The following is a 14,852-nucleotide window of genomic DNA, read 5'->3' on the forward strand; positions in this document are numbered from 1 at the left end:
ACCCTATGAACTGAATTATTGGGGATTAATCCTGATCCCTATATGCATTAAAGGACATAGCTCACTGGTAGAGCACACATACTTTAAATAGGATTGCTAACTCCAGATTGACGGTGTCTGGAGACTAGGGTTGCCAACCCCCAGGTCCCAACAGGGGAATCCCCTGGTTTTGGGAGCTCACCAGCTGACCAGCAGGTGAAAGCCCTCTCTAAACAGGGCCCTGACATGATGTCACCTGGAAGTGATGTCATTGTGGGGGAACACTCTGGGTTTTGGGCAAACTGTATGGACTAAGCCCAGTGTAATCATAGAGTCTGCCCCAAAACCAGAGAATTTTGCCCCACAATGTCCCCCAAATCTCCCCACCGGACAGGTGAGAGGACCTGGCAACCCTACTGGAGATGACAGAATTAAGGGAGAGGAGGAGCCTCAGCAGGAATGTGATACCACATCATGTGGTGTCACATCAAAGTCAAAGGTTGACTCCTCCAACTCTTCCCCTTCCTGTGAGGTCATTTCCTCACACACACAAAATTATGAAAATTTTAATTTCCTTCCACATACCACTCTGCCTAAAAAAACCTCTGAAAATCTTGAGGTTTTCCTCAGTATTAAGGAGGAAAATCCAATCTGAAAACCTATAGTAAGGTGCCAGCCAACAGCAGTCTCACTTATCACAGTGCCCAATTAAGAAGACAGCAAACAAGAAAATAGGGAAATACCCAAATGGAAAAAAAATTATGAGGCAGCAGCAGGGAATAAATTTGGACAAGAAGGAACTAACCAGTTCTGCTGCAGCTATTTTGCTGCTTCTCTTCCCCCTTTCCTCACAAGACCATCTTGACAAAAGCTACTTGCATATTTTCAGATTTATTTCTACAAGAAATAGACTTTCTAGGAAAGCATGGCAAATCTCTGGAGGGGTATTGCCCTCATATGCCTCCCTATAAATATGGGCCAAATGTAACTGCTCTTTAACTTAACCGTGAATGTGGTGATTTTGTTGCAAAATAGCATAGATCAAAATAATATATAATTGTCAAGATGAAGCAGTTTTATGAGTGCTAAAAGTTCTACCTAGAAGATTGATTCAACCCAGACTAACGTGAATTTTAAGAAAATCTAAAACCCCTTGTAATTTGGAACATCACCTTTCATCTTCATTTTATAAATGCATTTAAAAAAGCAAAATCTCTGTGTACACCAAAGCTCAAGACATTTCAAAAATGTATGCTTAAGATCACTTGTGTACCTTGGGTTCCTGAAATAAACTTTCCAAGTGCAGGAAGAGCATTCCCACTAAAGAAGTCATTTTCATTTCCTTAATAATCTGTGCAGACTGCATATTTGAGACAAGTTCTGTTTACATTTTTGGAAGCAATTACATTAAATTGTACGATATGCTATAAATTATAAAGATTATTTACTAATATTGTGGTGTATTTATTGTGTGTGCTGCAAGGGAACAGTCTGATTCCTCTCCCATGCGATATTTGTGTGAGTGGTTTAATGTCATGGGGTAGAGGTGGGGTTGCTAGCCCCCTGGCAGGGGATTCCCTCTCTCATCTCTCATGAGAAAATTTCAATTAAAAAAAGCTGTCAGGTGGATGCTGTGATGTCACTTCTGAGGAATAATAGCCAGAAGTGGTGTCACACCTCTCCAGGAATTGTCAAAAATTGTAGGTAAAAGCATACAGATTCCAGCAATTCCTTGAAAGGTATGACATCACTTCCAGTTTTTCCCATATGTGATACCATACAGACACTGATGGCCACCTCCCCCACCCGTCTCCAACCAGTCTCCCAAGGGAAACCCTAGTTGCAGTGTCTGCAGGGTTCTGATTGTTAGAACTGCAGACAGCAGGTGCTCCCTTATCCTGAAACCAGTTGCTTCCATCTCTGTATCTTTACTAATAAAGGGATGTTGTTTTGACTAAACCTGTCACCTACTGGTGTGCCTAAGAGCAGTGTGTACCCCATTTCTGATTGGCAAGTGTAATCCTGTCTCCACTAGGGAGCTAAAGAGGTGAGTTATTCCATACAATGGGGAAGATGGGAGAGAGCAAACTTCCTCAAGTGAATGAAGGACCTGAAGAAACAGGTGACTTGCTTCAGGAGGAATCCAGCTTGTCTGTAAAATTATACATTAATATTTTAGAGGCTACAAGAAACTCTTGGAAAGGAAGAGGACAGACACACTAAAACAGAGCAGAGCTGCAGAGTTCTGCTCGAAGGGAGTCACTTGATTAAAGCCAGAAGAAACTGTGAAACTCTGAGTCTGCTTGGGCACAACAGACCAGAACTGTTTCATGTTAATTATTGTTCTGTGTGTCTTGTCATTTAAGTCTTATATGAAAAAAATAAGTTTTGGAGGTTTGCTTATTGCTATTGTGAGGCTCCCTCACTTTCCTCACTTCTGCCATCCTGCCACCAAAGATCGGGGGCCCCAGCCTCAGACTTGAAAAGGAGAGGGAATTCCAGTATCTAGAGGTTCTCTTCCTCCCCCAGATTGGCTCTCCACCCTCTCTCCCAGGTCTTATCCCAGTCTGTTGCTTCCCCCTTGCTGGGTGTGGGGCCGTTCTTTTTATAGTCCCACCCCCACCTGCCTGTACCCAGCCCCCTTTCACCTGCTCCACTTGGAAGACTGTATTAAAAAAGGGAAAGTCTTCTTTGTCCCTTATCTCTGCTGCTTGCTTCCCTGCCCTGTTCCTTCCCCTTGCTGCTCAGCGCTGCCTCTTCGCCTCTTCGCCTCTCCCATCCCCAAGTCTGGGCTCAGTCTTGCCTTCTGACCACTTCACTTCCTGCTGCTGCCTGGCTCCCAGCTTTGTTTTCAGCTGTGTCATTGTGATCTACCTGCCATACCCTCTACCATCCTTCTTTCCGCGGGTGAGTCTGACCCATGGCTGTCCTCTCAGGCAGCTGGGGCAGGGATGAGTTGGGACTAAGCATTGGCTCCTGAGAGTTTTGATATAAGTACCACAAGGTGAGGTCAACAGTCCAAATACTTGATCTCCCCCATTATTTAATTGAAGGATTTCTCCTGAGATCTCTATTTGAATTTGAATTAAGTGGAAGTTACGCAAGCGAAAGGGAACATCATAAACACTTCCTCATTCACCTGTCTTGATAATATTGGTAATAAAGAACTTCTTTCCTGTTCCAGCTCAGCTGACATGCTTAAGATTGAATGGACAACTTCTCATGAAGACAGGTACACTACTTCATTGAAACAACTAGTATCGTGAAAATAACCCTAAGTCTTCCAGCATAAAGAAAATTGGAAACATAACTTCCAAAGTGTCCTCTGAGATAGGAGACTTCCAAATGCCCATGTATACAATTGTAATTTGTGACCATGCTGAAATTACTGTTGGACTGGAGTTTTGTCCTCTTACCTTAGAGCAGCCGATCTATGAACATAAATCTGGGAATTAGGGAATACCATTCTTCTGTTGCAGCAAAGCCTAGGGCTGGGTGCAATTTTCAGGGAAGAAGCAACAGTCTGAGGAGATGTTGAGTTCTTCCGTAGGCTTCCCAATCCCCCGGTCCTAGCAGGGGATCCCCCATTTTGACAGGCTTCTCCCTGCACCCAGCCAGCTGTCCGGCCGGGGAAGCCCCACCCCCACAGTAATCCTGTAGTTTTAGAGCTCCTGCAGGTTTAGAAACCTGCAGTTTTTAAAATGTGTGCCTTTAAGGCTGAGCAGGAAGTAGGAAACAGGAAGGGCTTCATGGGAAAGGATCAGTAATAGTTTTCTCAGAGAACGGCCCTGCCCTTTCTTTTGCTTTCATTTTCAAACCAAGTAAAGTTCTGCAGGAACAAGACCCAGTAAGTATTTGTGTGTGTGAGAGAGGGAGGGGGCAGGGGATTCCCTAGTTTGGAGGCCTTCCCCCCACTTTAGAAAGTGTGAGGGGGGAGGGAAATGTTTACTAAGCACTCTATTATTCCCTATGGAGAACGATTCCCATAGGGAATAATGGGGAATTGATCTGCGGGTATTGGGGACTCTGGGGGAACTATTTTTTGAGGTAGAGGCACCAAATATTTAGTATAGCATCTAGTGCCTCTCCCCAAAATATTCCCCAAGTTTCAAAACGATTGGACCAGGGGGTCCAATTCTATGAGCCCCAAAAGATGGTGCCCCTATCCTTCATTATTTCCTATGGAAGAAAGGCATTTGAAAAGGTGTTCTGCCCCTTTAAATGTGATGGCCAGAACTCCCTTGGAGTTCAATTATGCTTGTCACACCCTTGTTCCTGGCTCCACCCCCAATGTCTCCTGGCTCCGCCCCCAAAGTCCCCAGATATTTCTTGAATTGGACTTGGCAACCCTATTCCTTTGACTGTCGGTATCCTCATGCAACCACATCCCTGACACATTTGTCAAATGGAGAAAACAGCATATGCAGCAGGAGAAAGGGTAAGTGGAAAAAAGGTTGAATATCCTTGCTTGTCACTTCTTCACTGCCAGTTTTACCCTTGCTGCCCCTTATTGTAGTGGAGATGAAGAGGGACCCCTGAATAATTAATGAATACCTCAATAATAATAATAATGGAAAATATGGTTGTGCCTTCAAAAGAGAATGTCTGATGCAACATTTAGAGTGACTGTTAAGAGGCCCCTCAGAGGAGCTTCTGCTAAACTGTTAAAACCAGACAGGCTAAGGGTGTGACTCCAAGATAACAGGGGCCCCGCAGAGAAGGAGCTTCTTGCTGATAAGCAGAGGGACAGAGCAGGGGAAAACTACAAGAAATTACTGGAAGGAAAGCAGGAGGTGGGGCATTTGAATAGATAAGGACCGTGGGCTTGTCTCCTTGTTTTGAGTTGTGAATAAAAATGGTCAGAAGGCTGATGATTTTAACTTAATCATTTTGAGCTTATGCTGACAAGTTCTACTTTGATGTCCAAGTAAAATACCTTGTTTCAAACCAAGCAATGTGTGGGACTTCGTTATTTTCCTGCTACAGAGAAAGAGTGTTAATATCACTATCAGGGAAGTCATGACAATCTAGTTAAGTTTTAGGGGGACAGCATTTAATAGAGTTTGAGAAATGCTGATAAATGGAGAGAAGCTGTTTTAAACATAATACCCTTGAATTCTCTTGCCTGGTTACAAGTATTGGTCAATTGGTTTTGTGAGCAGCACTCAAACATTGCTTCATGGAGCCATATTCTTTTCCCTCTTTAGATTTCACTCTTGTTCTCTCCTTGATGCTTCTGTCCTGCTTGATGAGAAAGCCTTCAGCTTTATGAGGGGAACGATGTCAAGCTCTTGTTTCTGAGCCAAAGATAAGAGAGGGTGGTGGTGGTGGTGGGGTGGTGGACAGGCATGTATAGAGGTCTGATCCACTGATATACTTCCCAGGACTTTGAAGCTGGGAGTTTCAGTTACTGTGACACAAGCAACCTGTTTTTTGGAGGCAGTCTATTTTGGGATGCTTTGTAAAATAGCCATGAGCAATGATTGGGCCATAAGGAAACTATTTTAGGATGTTTTGTTGGTAAATGCATTTCCTGCTAGAAGTCTAGTGTCTGAGTCACACCCATGGTCATATGCAGCGCAGGTCCCCTCAGTCCATCAAGATCTGGGCCCTGTAAATGAGCCCTTTGGATAAAAAGATCAGGTCTCCAGCAATGTTCCCATAATTCAAACAGAGGCTTAAAAGAGGCAGACAGAATTGTTCAGAAACAGTATGCCTGGCAAAACAGGGATGGCCAGTTAATTATTTTATAGGAACAGGCTGTATCCTCTTCAAATGCCTTGCAATGGTGATTTTAAAAAGCAAACTATACTAAACTGCAGTAATTGTTATGCTGCTAGCCATGCATTCTTTTCCTCCCTCAAAATATCTTGGTTGAAGGAGCCTATTACTAAAAGCTGAAGTAAACAAAACATTTGTGTTGTATTTAGTTTTTCTCTAAGCCCCCTCTAAATTACATTGTTCATTTTTAATATGTATTCGTAAGCCAAGAAAGTGTTGCTAATATGCACTTTTAATGTGGATAAGCAAGCAGGTAAAACATGCTTACAAGAGCCTTGGTTTAAGCCTCTATATAATTTGCTATTATTGGAAGGTGGTTGAGATGATTACTGGGATTTGGGGTTCCCCACCCATCTATTGTGCTAGAATTCAAAAAGCTACAGGTAGCCATACACAGTACTCTTGACTAATTGGGTTGAGTATAGGTCACACTATGGCTCTTTTATTTTTAAATACTTCTAAGAGCTTTGCCTTGCTTTGTTGACCATGTTTGCTTCCATATCTCATAATTGATTTGAATTGTCTTCTTTGGAAGGAAATAAAACATGGCAAAATATCAGCTAATAGATAGCATTTTAGGGCCAGTTCTTACACTCATGTAAATCACTTAATCACTGATTGCTTGATGACTTGCAGATGAATGTGTGAGCTGACTCACAAGAACTGCTGGCTCAAACTGAGGTTCCATATGGTCTAACATTCTGTCTCCAGCAGCAATTGGCAATATGCTAAAATGTAATAAATACCCATGTTCTGTTGCTTGCCCCCAGAATCCAGTGATCAGATGCACTGCCTTTGAACGAAGGACTCTTGAACACATGAAGCTGCTTTACACTGAGAAACCATTGGTCTATATAGGTCAGTATTTTCTACTGCCAGGGTCAGCAAATTTTTTATAACTAAAGAGCTAAACTGCATGGAAATTCAGAACAAGAGATCGACAAAGCGCTGGCATAGTATCTATAGTTTATAGTACAGTTAAGTCAATTTGTATCACTGAAAATATGGAATTTAGCATTACTAATAACTGACATGTTGAAGTGTAAAGTTTCCTCAGCCTAGTTGTTGTGAGTCTTTTATTAGGAGATAGTACACACAGGATCTCACAATAATTAATAGATATACAAAAGACTGCCATGTGTGATTGTTGTAGCACACTGGCATAAACCTCTGCATGGTTTGCACTTGAATTCCTGGCAAGTGTTCCCTAAGAGTTGGCTCTAGATCCATAGGCTTCATAATCCTGGCTGCATACTCCTGGTCTACTCTGACTGACTCTCCAGTTTCAGAAAAAGGTCTCTCTTATCACCTACTATATGGTCCTTTTAACTAGACATGCCAGAATTGAGACTGGGACTTTTTGCCTGCAAAGCAAGAGCTTTACCATTGAACTGGGGCCCTTTGCTCAATTTGATTCATTTTGTCTGTTTTGGCTAATGTCCACTAACACACAACTTCTGTGAATTTGTCTAATTCTTTAAGGCACCCTGTGCATCTCCCAATACTTTAGCAATACTCCCAATACTTTGCTGAAAACCCACCACAAGGGCAAGGTCTTGTAAAATCTGTGCTCCCTAATGCCACATATAGGAGTCAGCAGAGCAAAGGAGAACTGCAGAATCAATGTAATATCATTCTCCTGTGTGCCTTCTGCATCCTGTAGGAGCAACCTGCAAGAAGGAAACAAATTATGAAAAATAGGGGCTACCCCAATGGCCACGGACCAGTTAATGCCAAGTAGGTGTCAGCACAAAGTTGGATTAGAGGTGGGAGTACTCCATCCCTTGACCCAATCAAGAATGGGAAAACTGGTGGGTGGGAGGGAATCTGAACTCCTAGAGGCTGATCCACATAATCAGGTAACCACCATGAGGATTTTGTCTCACACTGTGCTGGGAATTCTGTGCCTTATGTGGGGGCTGTATTATAATGATCATGAAACACATTCAGAGCACCCCACACATACTATTTTTGCAAACTGAACATTTCTCTAGAAGCATTTCAGTTCACAAAAATGATGCAGCAGGGAAGTCCAAGCCCCTTCTCCATCCATATTGCAATATTCCATATGCCTCTGCATCAAGGCTCACTATTGATCTGTGGAGTGACAGCCCTGCATTTTAGTCTTGTTGTCTTGTGCTTTTCTTGTCATCATCAGAGATGGGTGCTTTCCACACATGAGTAATGTGTGCGGGTGTTGGCTGGGGTTATTGGGTAGCAATGCAGTTGCTCAAGGTGCTGTGAGAATGGTTGTCATTGCTATACTTCTTTTGCCTACTTCTGTTGTTCTTTTGACACTGCTTCTGAGAAAGCATAAAAATTCCCAACTAATAGAAATTGAACTGGCCCACTGAAGAAATCATGAGCCACCATAAGAAGTTGTGAATAGCACTATAATGTTATATTTCACAGTTTTTAGTTTTGTTCATTCTTTTAGTGATTTTAACATGTAATCTTTTGTTGTTGTTGTTAGCTGCCTGAGTCTGTTCATGTAGAGGGCAGGATATAAATTTAAAGTAAATAAAATAAATAAAAATAAATTATGCTATGCCTGTGTCTATTTTGGTATAGCAGAGGCCACCTTAACTGGATCATAGCATTGTCCTGTGTATCCTTAAGTGCATAATTCTCATTTAAAAAGTAGCTATGTACAGTGTATTAATATGAACATATGAAGCTGCCTTATACTGAATCAGACCCTTGGTCCATCAAAGTCAGTATTGTCTTCTCAGACTGGCAGCGGCTCTCCAGGGTCTCAAGCTGGAGTTTTTCACACCTATTTGCCTGGACCCTTTTTTGGAGATGCCAGGGATTGAACCTGGGACCTTCTGCTTCCTAAGCAGATGCTCTACCACTGAGCCTCCGTCCCTCCCGTCCTATTAATAGCAAATAAGGTGCTGGCACTCTTCAAAAGGTATTTATTTAGACAAATGATACAGTACAATTCTAGTTGCATTTGAAAACCTCCCTCCAAACAGTGAAAGTTGTTATGGCAGACACGTTTAGTGAACAGTGTCTCTTCTATGTATTTTGCAGTGCATGCATTCTAAAGCATTATATTTTACTTGCTTTGTGTAAGTAACAATTATGGAAATGCTTTAATAAAGTACATCTTTCACAGCTGTAATTTGCATATTAAGGTAATTTTATTCTGAAAAAGCCCATTTTAAAAGGTGCTTACTGTCTCCTATGAGATGTTAACAACATTTATTTCAATAGAAGGCTGGCTGTTTTCATTATGCTGTTTCAATAAATTAAAAAAAAAACATGAGCCCATGTAATTGGAAAAAATCATTAATATATTCATGTAGTAAACATCAGGTTTAAAATAATTTTCTTTGAAACACAAAACGGATGGTATGACGGTGTACTAAAATTTTAATCCTTAGTACAAGGAGAATTCATTCTATTTACTAGGTTAGTTTCATTACAGAGTGAATACATGAGAAAGATGCGAGAGAAGAACTTATGTTTCTGATTCTTCTTTTTGATCCATAATGGTTAGACTCTCTTTTCCCTGTTATCCACAGTTAAAAACAAAACAAAAAACAAGAACACACAGGAATACAGTCAGGGGATGTGGCCTAATGTACAAATGAGTTCCTGCTATACAAAATGTACAAAAAAGCCCTGCCATTACCTCTTCATAGGAACATACTAGTGGCTTCCACACTGTGACAGGATTTTGTGGTTTCTTCACTGTTGATGCAGCTGCAGATAGAGTGCTGCTGCAGCAGGAGGATTCCACATGGTAGGTTTCTCAGCAGTCTTCTTGCCTTGGTCCCACAGCATCAGCTACAACCCCTGACCTCCGGAGCATTTGCATTTTTAAAAAAGTGGCACTTGGAAATCATTATATTTGGTAGGAAAAGCCCAGCAGGAACTTGTTTGCATATTAGGCCACATCCCATGACATCACCATTGCTTTACACAGAGCTTTTTTGAAGAAAAAGCCCAGCAGGAACTCATTTGCATATTATGTCACACACCCTGACGCCAACCAAGCCAGAACTGCGTTCCTCTGCGTTCCTGCTATTTAAAAAGCCCTACTTTGTAACTATAGGTGTAGCATATTATCTGCATTTCCAGCATTCTTTTTTTTAAGTCTCTAGCCTCTTCCCTTACAAAAATATGCCTTAATATTGCCAGAAGAGAGTAGAGAATTACTGTTTTTTAAAAAATGAAAGCTGAGAATTCAGAGCACCTGCCATGCCTATGACCAATTTCCCTGATGGCTGGGTGTGAGGAGGGACAGGGTCAAGGAAAATGGTTGTCATATGGGCCCCAAACTCAAAATGTTTATGGCCACCTAGCAGCCTAGGCTTGGCTATGATCTTTCCCAAAACCTAGAGTAAAGCAGCCTTGAGAAAGACTGGAGAAAAGCTGGTTCTTCTGGAGCTCTGCTCAGGAGGCAGGTGAATCTTTATTCCCAGGTCCTGGATTGGTCCTGCTCTCCAGCTTCAATGCAAAACTGTCAATGGCATTCACCAGCAAAGATGCCGCAGAGTGTTTTAAGCATGTGTTTCCATTCATTTCCAGTAGCATATTCATATCAAGCATTGGCTGTGGGGCTCACGCGCTTGAGCCCCCAGACCCCACAAAGCCTGAAGACAGAAATGTGGGTGGATCACGCATTTGGCATATCACCCTTAGCCGCCCACGTTGTGTCTGAAAGGCTAAAAAGGCGCAGACATCTTACACTCGTATTCATGCTTCCTTTTGCTGACATATGTATTCTTGACAACTGCTGAGCTGGTATTAGTTTCTGTAGACTAGGCAGACACAATCTCATGGTAAAGGGGGGTATGTCTTCCGGTTAGTGCTTTTGTCTGTTCGATGCTGTAAGCTGGTTTATTTCTGGTGCAACTGAGGCAAAGATAAATAAACCCTTGCTCAGAGAGGCAAGGCAGAAGCATTTTCTCCTCAACACGCATGTTGTGTGGTTCATTCCAACAAGTGGCGCACTGGAACAGGGACAGCTCACCGAAGCAAGGACAGCTCAGCTCCCGGGAGAAGGGAGAGCTCCTGCTTTCAGGTATCACCTGGCACAGCCCAGCAGCTCAGCTCCTACTTATCAAACGCCTGGCAAAGGCCCCTTGAGTACACTCTTCGTCGTTCTCAATGACCCCTTTCATTTGGTAAGTATGGGTGGAAAGTTCTCTCAGGCTGAGCAGAAACATTTAGGTGAGTTAAAGTTTTGATCCAAAAGTCCGGCGGGTCCGTGACTTCTGGCCAACTTAAGACTCTGTTACAAGAGGTCAGTAAGCAATGCCCCTGGTATCCGAAGGGAGGTTCCTTTAAACTTCGGGACTGGGAGAAGATAGGGAAGACCTTTCACACAGAGCCCTGAGCTTCTATTGAACTTCTGCAAGTCTGGCATAAATGCAGGTATGCAGTAGAGAAATTTATACCCGTTTCTAACCCAAGCCAGCTCTCCAAAGATTGTTCCCTAAAAAGCACTGGTGTTCAACTTGTGCCCCCTGCCCCTCCTCTGTTACACCTCAACTAACTTTTTATTGGGAAATATTAATATTTCTTAGCTCAAAATGGTAGGCCTACGAGAGGTGAGGTGAACCTCTCTGTCTATGTCTATGGAGATAGACCACTGAAAATCCTTTGGTTAATAATGGATTTTATTATAAGAATAGGGGTTCAAATAGTTATATCCCAATCAAACGATTTCAAGCATACAAGAGGAATACAAGAGGTTAGCTGAATAAGCAGGATGGGGGAAGGTGATACAATACCTAGATCTTGCAGGGTAGGCTCAGTCAGAGGAAATGCAAGGCCTCTGGAGGGAGATTTCTCTTGAGATGAAGGGGGGGTGAGGGTAGGAGGGATGGCTTTCTTTTTCTTCTGTTGCTCCTCTCTAGTCTGACAGGTGGGGTTGCCTGTTTTCTAGGGTAAATTACGTCACATCAAGTGATTCAATTACCCAATGAGGGGGCAGAGTGTCACACCAATGGAAAATCAGAGTGTCATATGTGGAATATCCAATCAGAGATCATTTGTATCATAGATCCATACCCCAACATAGGAATTTTAATTACAATGGCCACATCACTTTTTATGGCCCTGTTTTCCCAAACTGACTCCTTTGAAGCTCCCAAAAAGTGATAGATTTCTCCCTTAGTGTCAAACATGGATAGACATCCATCAGGTATTCAGGAGACTGGTTGACTTTGATGGCCTTAGCAGTTAATTAAAGAAACAGAAACTTTGTTAAAAGTCAAAATTGTGAGATCAGTTTGCAGTTATACCACACATTCACAACAAGATGAGCACTTAACCTTTAACCTTTGTGTTTCTGCTGTCTTGCCCTGAAGAATAACAGAACGTGTGTATATATACAAACCATTTATTTGTGTTGCGGGGTCCCTGGGTCACCCTTATTTCCTTATGCTTTGATTAACAAACTTAAAAGGTTGCCAAAAGAGTGAAGGCAGGCATTTTTACAGCTCTGCTCACCATTTGTCCCTCTCTGGGCCTGGAATTCCTCATTTCCAGGAGCAGAAAGATGGACGCTTCTTAACCTTTCAGCTGGCCATCATGTTTGTCTGCCTTGTGAACCAGAACCACATTCCAGCCTGCCTTGGGCCAAGAAGGAATTGGATTTTTCTCCCTTATGTGCAAGAGAGACCATTCCAATTCAAATGGGCATTGCTGTGTCATATTAATACTCTAGGGTTACATTGCAATATCACATTCCAGGGGTGCATGGCTTGAGAATAAGTACAGGGTGTCTTCCTGGATATCACCTCCTCCTCTTCTTCCTCCTCCTTTTCCCCCTCCTCCACCAACAGATCCACCCGTGGGCCCACCATCTAACGCCCTGGGACGCATGGTCTGTACAGTTTTGGAGAAGGAACTTGATCAGGCTAAATTGGAAGATGTTCCAGAATTGGCAGAAATGTTGTCTATTTGCCCTGTACATTTGACAGGTGAAGAGTTGTCTGACCTTTTATCGGTAAAGGCTATCAGAGATATGGCCATAGGGGAAACCAATGTGCAAAATCTTTTAGAAGGACTCTCTAATGGCTACACTGTGAAATGTGCTTTACAGGCTTTTGTCAAGGTACCTACAGAAGGGAAACTAGCCAATAGTTTTGCAACTGTCTGTCAAAAGGCACAAAAGTCCTATTTAGACCTTATCAATTGTCTTCAGGCAGCAATCAGAAGACATGCTGATAATCCTGATGCAGCAGGAAAATTGATGATGAAATTGGCCAAGGAAAATGCTAATTTGGATTCAAAAAGAGCCCCGTGGTGCAGAGTGTTAAAGCTGCAGTACTGCAGTCTTGAGCTCTGCTTACGGCCTGAGTTTGATCCTGGTGGAAGCTGGATTCAGGTAGCTGCCTCAAGGTTACTCAGCCTTCCATTTTTCTGAGGTTGGTCAAATGAGTACCCAGTTTGCTGGGGGGAAGTGTAAAGGACGCACTTTACTTTGTGGCAATGCTCACTGCAGCAGGCTGACATTGTTACTATTCACACAGGCTTTCAACTTAAAAATTGATACCTTATATGCACTTAATTTGATTCATCAATTTCATGTTTTATGCATGTATCTCTCCAAATTGATTTGATTGGCTATATTTTTAATCTTGCAGGTTTTAATTTCTTGTTGTTACTTTTCTCATTGCTCACTATTTAAAGTCATTTTAATCCTCCTGGTGTGATTGCTCAGGGTAATGCATTTGCTGACAAGACTTATAAAGATGTCACTTCCCTATTTATTCTTTCTTTCAGTTACCTAAAATGCCAAAACACTAGACAAACCGTTCTTGTTGCTTTTGACTAGACTTAGCAAAATTGTTCTCTTGTGTTCACATTGGGCTAATAATCCCAGGTTTGATTCCCCACTCCTCCATTTGCAACTGTTGGAACAGCCTTGGGTCAGAGGTTGTCCTTGAAAGTGCGACTGCTGTGAGAGTTCTCTCAGCCCCACCCACATCTGTTGTGGGAGAGGGAGATAGAGGAAATTGTGAGCTGCTCTGAGACTCTTGAGTGGAGGACGGAATATGAATCCAATGTTTTTTTATGCATACACATGCACATATATATATGCATATCTATACTGTGGCTAATAGCAACTGATGGACCTCTGCTCTATATTTTTATCTGCCCTCTTGGGATTGGCTATGCTTGTAGCTGCCACCACCTCCTGTAGCAGTGAATTCCACATGTTAATCACCCTTTGGGTGAAGAAGTACTTCCTTTTATCTATTTTAACATGACTGCTTAACAATTTCATTGAATGCTTAGTAGGAACCAAAAGCAATTGGCACACTTACCCATTTTTTTCCTCATTGCTAACAACTCTGCTCTGAACTTGCACACCAGCCCTGCAAGGTGGGCCAAGTACAAATAACAGGCTTGTGCAATGAAGACAGAAAAACAGGCCACAAAGTCTTACTGCTAATAGAGGAGCGGCAGACAGACAGATAGCATTACTTTAAAAACCCCAGCCAGGTTTTTCTTTACAAAAGTTGCTACTTCTCCCATAGAAGAATTTTTTTAAATTAAAACAAACAAAGAAAAAAACAGCCCTACAAGCTACCTTTTTATGTGGGGCAAGACTGACTCAATTTGAAAAGGAAAAACTGATTAAGGATTAATTATTATTTGTTTTTAGGATTTTGTTGTTAAAGTTTGTTGAAACCCACTCTCAAACCTATGTGAGACCCACAGACCAGATTGGGATAAGCTGGCACAGAGAAAAATGGGGCTCAGTGGAACTTGATCACCCCACTGATTTCCAATGGTTTAAATTCTCTGATCCAATTCTCTAATCATTTTGAGTCTGATCCCTCATATACATGTATGTTAAAAGTTGGCATTGTTCTATTGAGGCATCAGTTTTGTTTTGTTTGTTTTTGAAGTTTTTCTTATTTTTGACAACTTCATATGTTCCAAAACGATAGCAAAAAAATTTTCTTCCTTTTTTGTGACCATTTTTATAATCCAGGGGTAATTTCAACTCTGGTAATCTTTTTTTGGAGCTCCAATCTTGTGCACAATTTCATGTTTTCTTTTTTTTAAAATTCATATCTGTTGCAACAAAGTAAAAAGCCTCTCAGGACTCTCTAGGTGCA

General features: G+C 42.0%; 1 non-coding gene across 1 annotated transcript; it reads right to left on the reverse strand.

Moving 5' to 3' along the window:
* Positions 1-8,557: 8,557 nt before the first annotated feature.
* On the reverse strand, positions 8,558-8,624 carry TRNAP-AGG (transfer RNA proline (anticodon AGG)). The gene has a single exon. It is a non-coding gene; the product is annotated as a tRNA-Pro (tRNA).
* Positions 8,625-14,852: the final 6,228 nt, after the last annotated feature.

This window comes from Heteronotia binoei, chromosome 10 (genome assembly GCF_032191835.1).
Source record: "Heteronotia binoei isolate CCM8104 ecotype False Entrance Well chromosome 10, APGP_CSIRO_Hbin_v1, whole genome shotgun sequence".
Classification (NCBI taxonomy): Eukaryota; Metazoa; Chordata; class Lepidosauria; order Squamata; family Gekkonidae; genus Heteronotia; species Heteronotia binoei.